The sequence below is a fragment of the Bos javanicus genome, chromosome 15 (genome assembly GCF_032452875.1).
Source record: "Bos javanicus breed banteng chromosome 15, ARS-OSU_banteng_1.0, whole genome shotgun sequence".
NCBI lineage: Eukaryota > Metazoa > Chordata > Mammalia > Artiodactyla > Bovidae > Bos > Bos javanicus.
In genome coordinates, this window is record NC_083882.1 from 41,076,586 (window position 1) to 41,090,855 (window position 14,270).

The 14,270-nt window shown below is 40.3% G+C and overlaps 1 non-coding gene across 1 annotated transcript; it reads right to left on the reverse strand.

Moving 5' to 3' along the window:
- Window positions 1-1,589: 1,589 nt before the first annotated feature.
- LOC133227230 (U6 spliceosomal RNA) lies at window positions 1,590-1,698 on the reverse strand. The gene has a single exon (XR_009729782.1). It is a non-coding gene; the product is annotated as a U6 spliceosomal RNA (small nuclear RNA).
- Window positions 1,699-14,270: the final 12,572 nt, after the last annotated feature.

Here is a 14,270-nt window from a genome sequence, read left to right on the forward strand (position 1 = left end):
ACTTGGGCACCATTCCATCCTTGGTGAACTTGGTGATACCATGGCTTCCTGGTGCAGCAGACGGGATTGTTGAATTTGCTGTAGTGCACAGTGGAAGACCTACAGAGTTTCTATCTCTGACATATTTTTCTATTTTAAAGTGGAAAGGGATACTATTAAAATGAAGTTTACCATTTGGATGGTTTCAAAACTCAACCTCCCATCCCACACAATGTCCTTCGATAGTCCACGTAAAAGAATCCCCAGATCTAGTCTATACACAGGCAAATTGTTGTTTATTCTCTAGATTCTATTCATATGTTTGGTTTGCATGTCTTTTATGGCAATTTGGGCTGGTCACTAGCCAGCAAGGCCGTGAGAGTACTGGTAGTACTGTTTTAAGGTATTTTCTGAGATCTGTCTTAGGCACTTGCAACAGTGACTCAAAGGACTGCACTGTGATAATGATTATCATGATGATCTCTCACACAGTACAAATTATTTAACAGGATCACTTAATTTATTCTTTCCAAAAACCCTTGTATCTGGTATGTGATCAAAGACGTGCCTCCATTTTACAGATGTAGGAGCTAGAACTCAGACATTGATTGGTCTGTATCCACGCTTCTGACTTCCGGTCCAGCAGTCTATTTATTTCTTCTGCTATGATCTGGGTGGGGTGGGAACTCCAGATTTTATTGATTTGGTGGTTTGTGATATGGGTTCAAGTGCGGTTGCCCGACCTCCCTCTTCCTGGGAAGGAGAGATCTGTGACCTCTCTCTGTCTTTCTCACCAAGTTTCCAAAGAGGAAGCAGCTCTCAGCCAGACCAGGAGCCTGAGCATGGTTTATAGGCTGTGGTGTATACAGGTGGCTCATTGCTATGAGCCCCAGGGCAGCAGTAAATTGATATTTGCTGATCTCTAGGCCTCTGGCAGAGATGGGGAGGGAGGGCTGGGAAAATGACATTTCTGTAAATAGCCACACCTGGTTCTAAGAGAAGAAGGACTGGCGTGTCCCTGTAGTCTCATCAATTACCATCAACCTTTTGCAAAGGGAGCCCCAGAGGAAAGAATCTCTCACACTCTTATGATTATTTATAGACACCCCCTCCTGTCCACACTCAGGGAGGAGTTTGGTTTTCTCGGCAGTGGCCTCCTTCCAGATGTGTTTATATTCCTCCAGGCCCAGTGGAATGTATCCTTCTGCCCCTCTATCATTAGACGGAGCAGAGAGGATGTCCTGGCATTGGGATATAATGAAGATATGAAAGGGGAGACATGGGGACGGCATGCTTGAATTTCTCAGCCAGATCCATGTATCTCCTGGCAATCACTGATTGAATAGCCACCTTGCTGCTAAAGGAGGCAATTCAGCACGGTGGTTAAATAAACATTCTTTGTAAGCAGATAGACCTGGATTTAAATCCCAGCTCTGCCATTTATAAACTCTGTGGCTTTGCTTAAGTTACTTAAAATTTCTGTCTCCATTTTCCTCATCTTAAAATGGAATAATTTTCTCAGGGTCCTGGTGAGGTTTGAGTGCAAAGGGCTGAGTAATGCCTGACACAGGAGGTGATAGGCAGATGGTGCCTATTCTTTAAAATTTTTTTGAAATAGAGAATGCTTCATGATTTGCATGTCATCATTGCATATGGGTCATGTTAATCCTCTCTGTACTGTTCCAATTTTAGTCTCTGTGCTGCTTGCTAAGTGAGCACTGGTGCCTATTCTTATAAGACACTGTGTGTGTGTGTGTGTGTGTGTGTGTGTGTGTGTGAGTGTATGTGATTTGATAGACCTGAAGAAACAGCAGCAACATAGGTAGTACAGACAGGAAATTTTTGGTGAAAAAGTACCTATTAAAATCTAGAGAAGGAGAGAGAGTGTCAGACAAGACAGGTCAGAGAAGACTTCTTTGCAGAAGAGGCGACTGAGCTACCTGAGTGTCTGAGATATGTTACTGGACATGCCAGCAGGATGCCCACCAACTGACTGCGGATTGGAAGAATGCCTTAGACCAACTTTTAGAAAAGGCTGTTTTAGCCTGGGAAAGAGACCTGGTCTGCCAGTGTCCTGTGTCAAGGCTTGGCAGCCTCTGCAGATGGAGAGCTTTGTTGGCATGCCACACTCTACGTGGAGCGTTTGTTTCACAGGTAATCCAGCCCCAGTAAAAGGGAGCAAGAGAGATGTATTTTGGGTGAGTTACATGCACGCAATGAATTTTCCTGCTCTGTTCTCTCCTTTCAAATGGCCTACCTTTACTGAAATATAACGATTACCTATGTTATGAGCTTCTTACATTTAAAAATCTTTGGTATAAAAACGTTTACAAAATTGGGCATGGTACTACAGGCAATCTTCATGTTTCTGTCACCCAGTCACAAAGGAAACTCATGGCCACTTTAGTTTCATATATACTCTCCTTGCCAGAGTATTTAAAACATTAAATATTGCCCCAGATCATTTCATTTCACCTGTAAATATTTGCATACATCTTTCTAAAAGAAAAGAACTTAAAAAAAAGAACAATCTTAACATCACTATTACAAGGAAAACATTAGAAACTTTTTAGTATGATCAACTATCCAGTTAGTGCTCAAATTTCCACAAACTGTCTTTTATTTTTCCAGTTAGATCAGGATCTAAATCCGATTCACACATTACAAGGGGCTGATATTCCTTTTCTTCTCTTCAGTTTATGGATTTCCCTGCCCTCTTTTTATTCCCTTGCAGTTAGTTTGTGGAAGAGGTCATGTCCTACTTTCCAGATGGGACGCGCCGCAGTGGCCTCACCTGCCTTGCTCCTTTGTCCCTTGTGGTTGTTTAGTCGCTAAGTTGTGGCTGACTCTTGGCAGCCCCGTGGACTGCAGCATGGATGCCAGGCTTCCTTGTCCTTTACTATACCCTGGGCTTTGCGCACACTCATCAATGACGCCATCCAACCGTCTCATCCTCTGTCACCCCCTTCTCCTCCTGCCTTCAATCTTTCCCAGCATCAAGAACTTTCCAATGAATGGAAAAGTCCCCCCACTCCACCACACACTTTTAATTAAAGATTCTAATAGGTTTTAAAATTTGACAAGGCTATCCTTTCTTACTTCTCTTTCTCTCTTTTTTTTCTCACTGTTTTTTTTTTAAAGATTATTTTCAGGATTTTCCCTCTTGACTATTTTTGCTTATCTGTTCTTTCCAGTGAATTTTATAATAAACTCACCTAGCTCCAGAAAGAAATTTAGTCATATTTTATTGGATTATATTAAATTTCACAATTATATTAAATTAAATTTTGTGAATCAGTTTTGGGGAGACCTGAAATCTTTGATATTAAGTCTTCCTATCCAAGAATACGGTATGTCTTTCTATTTATGCGAGGTTACTTTTGTGTATTTTTGCATGGTTTTATAGTTTTTCTTCATAGAGGATTTGGACATTTCTTGTTAAGTTTATGGTATGGTATTTAATGTTTTTTGGCTTTCACAAAGGGGGTTTTCTTTTCCAATATAAAATGATTTTTATTTGAAAATATGGAAACTTCATTTTTGTAGATTGATTCTATACCCTATTTTACTAATTTTTGTGCTTATAGTAATTTTCTATGAGTTCTTTTGGGTTATTTCTCTCTCAGGTGCTCAGTCAATAATGGCCAGCTCTTTGCTCCTCCATGAACTGTAGCCCACCAGGCTCCTCTGTCCATGGAATTTTCCAGGTGAGAATCCTGGAGTGGGTTGCCATTTCCTCCTCCAGGGGATCTTCCTGACCCAGGGATCGAACACTTGTTTCCTGCCTGCATCTCCTGCGTTGGCAGGCAGATTCTTTACCACCCAGAAGACAGTGGTAGCAACACTTGGGAAGCCCTGTGTTATCTAGATGTATGCTTATATAATTCTTAGATCTAGTAATGATGAGTAATACTGATGGATTTTAGAATATTGAATCCACTTTTCTTGGTCATGATGAATATTTTAATGTGCTGTTGGATTCTATTTACTAATTATTTAATATTTTTATCGGTATTTAGAAGTGACTGCTGTCTATAGTTTCCTTTTGTTAATGCAATCTTTTCAGATTGAAGTCACATTCACTTCATAAAATAACTTTTAGAAAAAGAGAATTTCCCTGAGAAACAATCTGGACCTGGTACATTTTCGTGGGAAAGCTCTTTTTTAATATATTTTTTCTATTTCCTCTGTGGTATTTTATACATTTAGACTTTCTGTCTCCACTGAGGTTGATTTTGACAAGTTGTATTTGTCTAGAAAATTATCTGCTTTATTATTCCAAATTTATTTGCAAAGAACTGTACAAAGTAGATTCTTATAATTAAAAAAGTGTGCAGTTTTGATGGTGATTTCCTCCTTTTTATTTTATGTATATGGTACACCCCCTTACCCCTGCTTTTTTCCCCACAATTATGTTAACTAATGGGCTCTTTTATTGTGTCCTTTTTTCAAATAATTAACTTTTGAATGTATTTATTAGTCCTATGTTTTCTGTTTCTAATTCATATCTTTTTTTTTTTCTTTTCCATCATGGTTTATTACAGAATATTGAATATGGCTCCCTGTGCTATGCAGTAGGACTTTGTTGTCATTCATTCTATATGTAATAGTTTGCACCTACCAACCTCAAATTGTCACTCCCTCCCTCCTCCACCCCCTTCCCCTTCCCAACCACAAATCTGTTCTTTATATCTGCTTCTGTTTTGTAAATAAGTTCATCTGTATCATATTTTCAATTCCACATGTAAGTGATATCATGTGGTATTTGTCTTTCTCTCTCTGAATTAGTATGATAATCTCTAGGTTCATCTGTGTTGCTGCCTATGACATTATTTCATTCTTTTCAATGACTGCTTAATATTCTATTGTATACACATACCACATCTTCTTTATCCATTCCTCCTTTCCAGATAACTTCCTACCCTCTCCCAGAGGTGAGTGTTCTAATATTTCTCTCTATTGTTTAGTTTTGCAAGTTCTCAACCATCACACAAATGGGATTATACAGTTTGTCCTGTTTTGTGCCTGACTTTTTGTTCTTAATATATTTTTGAGACTCATACATGTTCTTGAGTATACTCATAATGCATTGTTTAAAAGTTTCTGAGTAGCATTCCCTGTTAGTTTTACCATAGTTTTTGTATCCGTTTGTTGGTGATTTTGGTTTGAGCAGCTTGGGGCTATAAAGAAAAGCTACTATAAATATTTTTTGTTCGAGTCTTTTTGTGGACCCTTGGTTTCACTTTCTTGGATGAATACCTAGAAGTAGAGTAGTTGGCTCATAGGGTAAGTGCGTGCTAAACTGTATAAAAAACACCATTTTGTTTCTGAGTATTTAGCCTAAGGGAGTGAAAACATGAATCAAAAAGATATTTGCATGGTGCCCATAGTTAATAGCACTGTATTGTTTATTTGCAAGTTGCTAAGAAAGCACACCTTAAAAGTTCTCATCATAAGAAAAAAAATTACAGCCAAGGTGACAGATGTTAGCCAGATTTATTGTGGTGATCACTTAGCAATACACACAAATACCAAGTCTTTATGTTGTACACTAGAAACTAATATAATGTTATGCCTATTATACCTCAAGGGAAAAAATGAAAAAGCGACAACTTTTTTAATAAAGGAAACGGGCAATTATTTTTCCAAAGGGTTGCACCATTAACCATCCACCAACATATGAATGTTCCAGGTGCTCTGAAGCCTCTTAGACAGTATTATCAATCTTTTAAAATTTAGCCATTCTAGTGGATGTGGGGTGACATCTCATTATGGTTTTAATTTTAATTTCTTTGATGACTAATGTTGAGGGTCTTTCCATGTGCTTATTAGCCATTTATATATCTTCTTTTGTGAAGTAATTGTAAAAGCATTTTCCCTTTTTATTGAGTTCTTAGTCTTTTTATGTTTGATTTATATGTAACCTTTATATATTTTTGAGACAGTTTGTCAGATATATGCTTTGCAAATACTTTCTCTCAGTCTGTGACTTACTTTTTCTTTTCCTTAATTCTATCTTTTGATGAGTAGATGTTATTAGTTCTGGTGAAGACTTATTTATTTTTTCTTTTATATGTAATGCATTTTATGTCCTCTCTGGAAAAATTTTCCTTGTCCCAAGGTCATAAGAATATTCTCCTATGTTGTCTTCCAGTTTTGTTGCTTTAGTATTTACATTTAAGTCTATTTTCCATTTTGAATGAATTATTGTATGTGGTGGAGGTGTTTGTTTTTAGCAAACATATCCAGTTGTTTTATTCCTTGCAAGGGCTTTTCTTTCCCCAATGAACTGGCTTAGTGTCTTTGCTGAAGATCAATTGTCTATCTATTTGTGGGTCTATTTCTGTTTTCTCCAGTCTGTTTCATTGATCTGTATCCTGACACCAGTACTACACCATCTTGATTACCTTAAATATTTTCAAACCAGGCAATGAAAGTCCTGTGACTTAAAAAAATAAACTTAATAAGACTGTTGTGGTTATTCTATACCATTTGCATTTCCATTTTAGAATCAGTCTGTCAATTCCTATAGGAAAGCTTTCTAAGATTTTTGTGGTGGGGATTTGTGTTAGATAGGGCTTCCATAACAGAATACCACAGACTGGGTGGCTTAAACTATAGAAATTTATGTTCTCACTGTTCTGCAGGCCGAAAACCCAAGATCAGAGCTTCCGTGGGTTTACTGTCTCCTTGGATCGCAGATGGCCATCTTCATACTGTGTCTTCATACGGCCTTTCCTTTGCGGAAGCGCACGCCTGGTATCACTTTATGTGTCCACATTTCCCCTTTGTATTAGTACATCAGTCAGATTGGATTAGGGCTCACACTGGAGGCCTTTTTTAATCTAATCACCTCTCTGAAGGCTCTGTCTTTATTGTCACCTTCTGAGGTGAATAGGGCTTCAACATATGGGTTTTGAATGGGACACAATTCAGCTCATAAGAGGATTGTACCATATCTATATATCAATCTTAAGATCATTGATATCTTAACAATACTGAGCCTTCCAGTCCAAGAGCATATTTTCTCTCTCCATGTATCTTAGTCTTCTTTAATTTCCTAGAGATATTTTGTAGTTTTCAGTGTAAAGGGCTTGCACATATTTTGTTAAATTTACCTCTAAATATTGTCTGGTTTTGGGGTGCTATGATAAGTGGTATTTCAATTTTTTTTAACAGTTTGTGATTAGTGTATAGAAATGCAGTTAGTTCATATATTGACCACACATTCTGAAATGTTGTTGAATTCCCTTATTACAGTAGACATCGCTGACTTTTTCCTGATCTTATAGGAAAAGTGTTCCATGTTTGCCAATAAGTATAGATCAGTTTTAGATTTCTCATAGTTATCCTATAACATCCCCACTTCAGTTCAGTTCAGTCGCTCAGTTGTGTCTGACTCTTTGCAACCCCATGAATCGCAGCACTCCAGGCCTCCCTGTCCATCACCAACTCCTGGAGTTCACCCAGACTCACGTCCATCGAGTCAGTGATGCCATCCAGCCATCTCATCCTCTGTTGTCCCCTTCTCCTCCTGCCCCCAATCCCTCCCAGCATCAGAGTCTTTTCCAATGAGTCAACTCTTCGCATGAGGTGGCCAAAGTACTGGAGTTTCAGCTTCAGTATCATTCCTTCCAAAGAAATCCCAGGGCTGATCTCCTTCAGAATGGACTGGTTGGATCTCCTTGCAGTCCAAGGGACTCTCAAGAGTCTTCTCCAACACTGCAGTTCAAAAGCATCAACTCTTTGGTGCTCAGCTCTCTTCACAGTCCAACTCTCACATCTATACATGACCACAGGAAAAACCATAGCCTTGACTAGATGGACCTTTGTTGGCAAAGTAATGTCTCTGCTTTTGAATATGCTATCTAGGTTGGTCATAACTTTGGGGAAACAGTGGAAACAGTGTCAGACTTTATTTTTGGGGGCTCTAAAATCACTGCAGATGGTGACTGCAGCCATGAAATTAAAAGACGCTTTCTCCTTGGGAGGAAAGTTATAACATCCTCAGTGGCTATGAAAGTGTACCTTTCAGAGTCCTAGGTTAAAGATTGACAGGTCCAGCAGCTGCATTCTGAAACCCATCATTTTGTGCAGATGCCACATTTCCCAAAGTCTTCTCCCCCTCAGTGCCTAGGAGATGTGGGGTTCTTCTGGTGGGAGATGGTAACTTGAAGATTCCAAGACGGCTTTGGCCAAGTCTCTAAAAGCTGCCCTGGAGTTTCAGATGCTTATGCACTATTTGCCTTCTTCCTTTCTTCTTCACCTGAGCTCAGATTCATATCATGATCTGACAAGTCTCTCATCCTCTTCCAGGCCTTTTCATTTCCTCTCACAAGCATCTCCTCTAATAAATCTCTTGCGTGTCTAATCCTATCTTGACGTCCACTTCTCAGAGGACTGATACACAGAGACTGAGGAATTCCTGTTCTTTTCCTAGTTTGCTGAGGAAAGTCTTTTGTCCTTTAGTCACAAACACGTATTGAATTCTGTGAAAGGATTTTTATGCATTTACTAAAATGATCATATAAATTTTTTCCTCCTTTTTTTGTGTGTTACATTGATTGCTTTTTAAAAGTTAAGCCAACCTTGCATTCCTGAGATAAACACTGGTTGGTCATGAAGTTTTATCCTTCTTACGTACTGTTGTATCTTTGTTGCAATATTTTCAAGTGTTTTGTATTCATAGGAGATATTGATCTGTAATGCCTAGTGTCTTCCTAAGGTTTTGGTACCAAAATTATTCTGATCTCATAAAATTAGTTTGGAAGAGTTCCGCCCTCCTCTGTTTCTCTAAAAGCGTTTTGGAAGATTGGCATTATTTCTTTTAAATGTTTTGATAGAATTTACCAGGGCAGCCATCTGTGCCTGGGGTTTTCTTTGTTTTCTTTTCTACATTTTTAGTCTTTATTTCTGGCATACTTTATTGTCTGTGGGGACATTATTTTGCTCACTCTTCTCTTTTTATCTTAAAATAAATTTGTGTGGGATTCAAACACAATCCTTTTTTGTTATCCATGCTTAAAGAGCATGAGTTCTCCTATTCACTTTGGAGGAGAGGGTGGTCCAGGATCCTTTCCCTAGCTTCACAGCTGTTAAGTTCACTATGCTGTTGTTATTTCCAAGTATTCAAATATGTGACCTTATATATTCCAGCACCTGTTGGCTCAGTTACAGTCCTCCAGATTTAAAAGGAACTTTGCTTTCCTTTTTCCTTAATACATTGTCCTAGACAAATTAGATTCTACTTCCAGTAATTTCTACTCAGTGTTGGCCATTGTCTTGGAAAGGAGCACTTGTTATTCTAAGAGTTCATAGAACCCAGACTGCTCTAGTGTTCTCCGATCTCATGCTCATAACCTGAAGCCTGTAAGGCACCTGCTGTTATGGCTGTTTCCCCTAGAGTGTGTTCCCCTTCCCTTGGGAGTATCTGTTGACAATTTTGGCTTCTCCGACTCTCAGGTTCCCCTTTGTCTCTCCTTTGCTTCCCACTGCACACTCACTGATGCCATATGGTCTTGGTGTTGTGTGTAGTTTTCCTGCAACAGTTCACATTTTGAGGCTGGTGTATATCTTTGTTTTGCTGTGTTGTCTGCAGAACTTTGAATTTGCTTAGGCTCTGTCTGTTGTGTAGAGTGATTCAAAAAGATTAAAAAATTATAATACCATTGTCACTACCTTCCTAGAAATCCCTTACTGTCTCTGGAAATTTTGTGGTGGAGGGGGTGGGGTAAAGACATCCAATTGTATGCCCACCTGGGAGCTTAGGCAATATGTACAAATCACCAAGGGTTCTATTTGATTTTTGAAATGTTACAACTCTTGTGAAAAACTGCAGAACTCCTTTAGACTTGATGGTAGCAAGTCCAGAACACTAAAATTAATACATGTGAAAAAAAAGTGAGAAGAAAAATAAGAAGCTTCTTGTTGAGTTCTTGGTGCCAGGTGTTGTGTGAAGGCTTTTAACGTGAATTTTCTCAATTAAGTCTCTCAGCCACCTGATAATCCAGGTACTATTGGCTCCCCTACTTTATCGCTTTTGTCACTAGGCAGATAGTATCACCTCTACTTGACCGTGTTGAAATGAGACATAGAGAGGTTTGTAACTTTTCCACAGTCACATGAATCTCCCAAACTTCAGAAGCACTGTAGACACTCTACCATACCACCTCCCACCTATTTGTGTACATACACCAGTGGGGAATGGAACTCAGAAGGTCAGGGGATTACTCTCTTTTAGGAAATAACTCTCAATGGGTACCTAAACTCTTGTTGAGTTGTGGGGAGGGCATCACATGGCTAGATTTAATGACTTGAGGATGTCATTAAATTATATCCTCAGGGCATTTAATGTCCTGAGGATATAATGTAGCACTGTCTGTTCCACCCTCCCCCACCACCCCACCAAAAAAAGGAAAACTTTGAAGAAAGTGTCAACTCAATAGTCCAGTGGCAGAAAGAGAGGCTCCTCTTCAATCAGGCAAGACAACCAAGGTGAATGTGTCAATGGCAAGGCCAGCTTTGGTGGAAGTCACCAAATGACAGACAGGAGGTCAGGCAAGTGGAAGCATCTGGAAGGCTTCAGCTGATCTCGGTGAGAAAGTAGGAGCCATATTTGCTCTGCTAGAAAGGCAGGGGGTTCCAGTCTTTGTCTTCCAAGTGGTTCTCTGGAGAAACCAAGGCCACCGATGGAGAATGCTACCCAGAGGCAATATGGATTAAGCGTGGGGGTTTCTAGAGGAAGATATCTGGGTTCATATCCTGTCTTTGTCAACTCTTGGCTATGGGACATTTACCAAGTTACTTTACTTCTTTTTTCTTTGTCTCTGTTGGCTGAGCTGTGGAAATGGGGACAATAGTAATAGCTGCTTCATTTTGTTGCTGGTGGGATTAAATGAGTTAATATATGTAAAGCACTTTAGGATGATTCCTTGTGCCCTATAAATCTCTAGATATGTTCCTTCTAATTACAGTCCATCCTCACTATTTGCAGGTTCTGTTTTTGCAAATTTGACTTTACTGGCTAAAATTTGTGATTCCAACATCAATACCCATGATGCTTTCATGGTCATCTGTGAACCATGTGCACAACAGTAAGAAGTTTACATCTCCAATGGGCATATTCCTGGCTGAGGCTGAATAGGTGATGCCCTGCCTTCTTGTTTCACCTTTCAGACTGTAGACAAGTGTTCTTTTTGTGATCTTTTGAGTACTACATTTTCTTTTGCATTTTTGTTGGCAACTTCACTGTCTAAAATGCACCCTCAAGCCTAGTGCTGAAGTGCTGTCGACTGTTCCTAAGCACAAGAAAGCTGTGATGATCCTTTCATAGAAAACAAGTACATTAGATAAGCTTCATTCAGGCATGAGTTATATTGCTTTGGCTGTGATTCAATGTTAACGAATCAACGATAAACATTAAAGTGTCTTTACACAGATACATACAGAAAACAAGGTTATGTATTGATCAGTTGGTGAAAATGTTGTGACCAGAGGCTCACAGGAGCCCAACCCTGATTTCCCCTATCAGCACTGGCTCTGTGTCCACAACAGTTTTACAGAACGTGACTACTGTGAGTGGGGGGCATCAGCTATCTTGTCTCACCTGGACTCTCCCAGCATCTGTGGCCTGGAGAAGTGAGGCTGAGGGAAGTGAGCCAATGTCTTCTTTTCTGGAGCTGGAACAGAAATGTTTTAAGCTCTGAACTACACTTTCATATGGTTTCATAGGGGCTTTCCTGGTGACTCAGATGGTAAAGAGTCTGCCTGCAATGCAAAAAACCCGGGTTCGATCCCTGGGTTGGGAAGATCTCCTGGAGGAGGAAATGGCAACCCACTCCAGTGTACTTGCCTGGAAAATTCCATGGACAGAGGAGCCTGGTGGGCTACCATCCATGGAGTCACAGAAGAGCTAAACTTGACTTAGCAACTGAAAGACAACAACACGGTTTTATGCTTTTCTTGACAAAATGTGGGGAGGACATGGGTATTTTGGGAAATGTCCACCTAGAGGGTGGGTGTCTCTTTGCAGTAGTCGGGGGTGGGCCATGGGCCCCATGCACAAGGGCAGAAACTGGACTCTTGACTGCTGCCATTGGTGAGTGTGGAGCCACTTCTTGCTCTTGCCAGGCAAGCGTTAATTCTCTGTGCCTCTGCTCCCAGCCTGCATCCTCCACCGCAGACTGACAGCTGCCTCTCACGTGGCAAGCTTCAGGAAGCACCTGGCGAACACCTGAGGTGAAGCCCAGGTCACAGCTCTTCAGCCTCTGGGGTAACCGTCACCACGTGCTCTTACACTTCAGGAGAAACATGTGTGGCGTGTTTGGAGCCTCCTCTGGGATTCTGGGAGGAAATGGACCAGAACAAGGTAGCAAACAGTGTCTCGGGCACTGAAATGAAAAGATTTCTTGTACCTCAAACCAGTTGGGAATCCCTCTAGTGAGAAAGGCAGTTTCAGACACATCTCATCCCCACTTCTTATAAGATCACAAAGCCAGAACACAGCAGAAGTCCCCATGGCCTGTGACATCCTGGCAAGCTGCCATTGCAACACTGTGACACATTGCACATCACACTACAGAATGGACTTGGCACCAACACAAGCCCACAATGTGAGGTTATGATGGGGAGCTGCACAGCATACCACCATGCTGTAAGGCTAAGATTGTAATATGGCAACCTGATCGCCCCACTGTACCTCCCATGATAGCATCACACATGTAACCAGCATATTATAAAACCCTGACCTCACAGCTTTCATTTTGGCCAACTTCCCTGACAGGGTCCTATCAGCTTAGAGTTCAGATGTTTCCCAGCATCAGGGTCTTTTCCAAGAGTCAGTTCTTTGCATCAGGTGGTCAAATTATTGGAGTTTCACCTTCAACATCTGTCCTTCCAAAGAATATTCAGGAAACTGGAGAGATCTCCAAGGTACTCTCAAGAGTCTTTTTCAACACCACAATTCAAAAGCATCAATTCTTCTGTGCTCAGCTTTCTTTATGGTCCAACTCTCACATCCATACACGACTACTGGAAAAATCATAGCTTTGACTAGTAGGCAAAGTAATGTCTCGGCTTTTTAATATGCTGTCTAGGCTGGTCATAGCTTTTCTTCCAAGGAGCAAGTGGCTTTTAATTTCATGGCTGCAGTCACCATCTGCAGTGATTTTTGAGCCCAAGAAAATAAAGTCTGTCACTGTGTCCATTGTTTCCCTTTCTATTTGCCATGAAGTGATGGGACCAGATGCCATGATCTTCATTTTTTTTTTTCATGATCTTCATTTTTTGAATGTTGAGTTTTAAGCCAACTTTTTCACTCTCCTCTTTCACTTTCATCAAGAAGCTCTTTAGTTCCTCTTCACTTTCTTCCATTAGGGTGGTGTCATCTGTGTAGCTGAGGTTACTGGTATTTCTCACAGCAATCTTGATTCCAGCTTGTGCTTCATCCAGCCTGGCATATCACATGATGTACTCTGCATATAAGTTAAATAAGCAGGGTAACAATATACAGCCTTGACATACTCCTTTCCCAAACTGGAGCCAGTCCATTGTTCCATGTCTGGTTCTAACTGTTGCTTCTTGACCTGCATACAGGTTTCTCAAGAGGCAGGTCAGGTGGTTTGGTATTCTCATCTCTTTAAGAATTTTCCACAGTTTGTTGTAATCTACACAGTCAGAGGCTTTAGTGTAGTCAATAAAGCAGAAATAGATGTTTTTCTGGAACTCTCTTTCTTTTTCAATGATCCAGTTGATGTTGGCATTTTGATCTCTGCTTCTCTGCCTTTTCTAAACCCAGCTTGAACATCTGGAAGTTCACGGTTCATGTACTGTTTGAAGCCTAGTTTGGAGAATTTTGAGCATTACTTTGTTAGTATGTGAAATGAGTGCAATTGTGTGGTAGTTTGAACATTCTTTGGCACTGTTCTTCTTTGGGATTGGAATAAAAACTGACCTTTACCAGTCCTATGGTCACTGCAGGGTTTTCCAAATTTGCTGGCATATTGAGTGCATCACTTTAATAGCATCATCTTTTAGGATTTGAAATAGCTCAGCTGGAATTCCATCACCTCCACTAGCTTAGTTCATAGTCCCTCTGAGCTATTTTCCATAATTTGTACTGACTGCCCACTGTTGCCAGTGGGGATGGATCACTGGATTTGAGATGATGTCCTGTTCACACTTTTGCTTGGACACATTCATTTTCTGGGATTGGAGAAGCTATTTGATGAGTCCTAGACATCTGGGAGTCAGTGGTCAGTTGAGCGGTGTAGTGCTCAGTGCCTGAATATGTC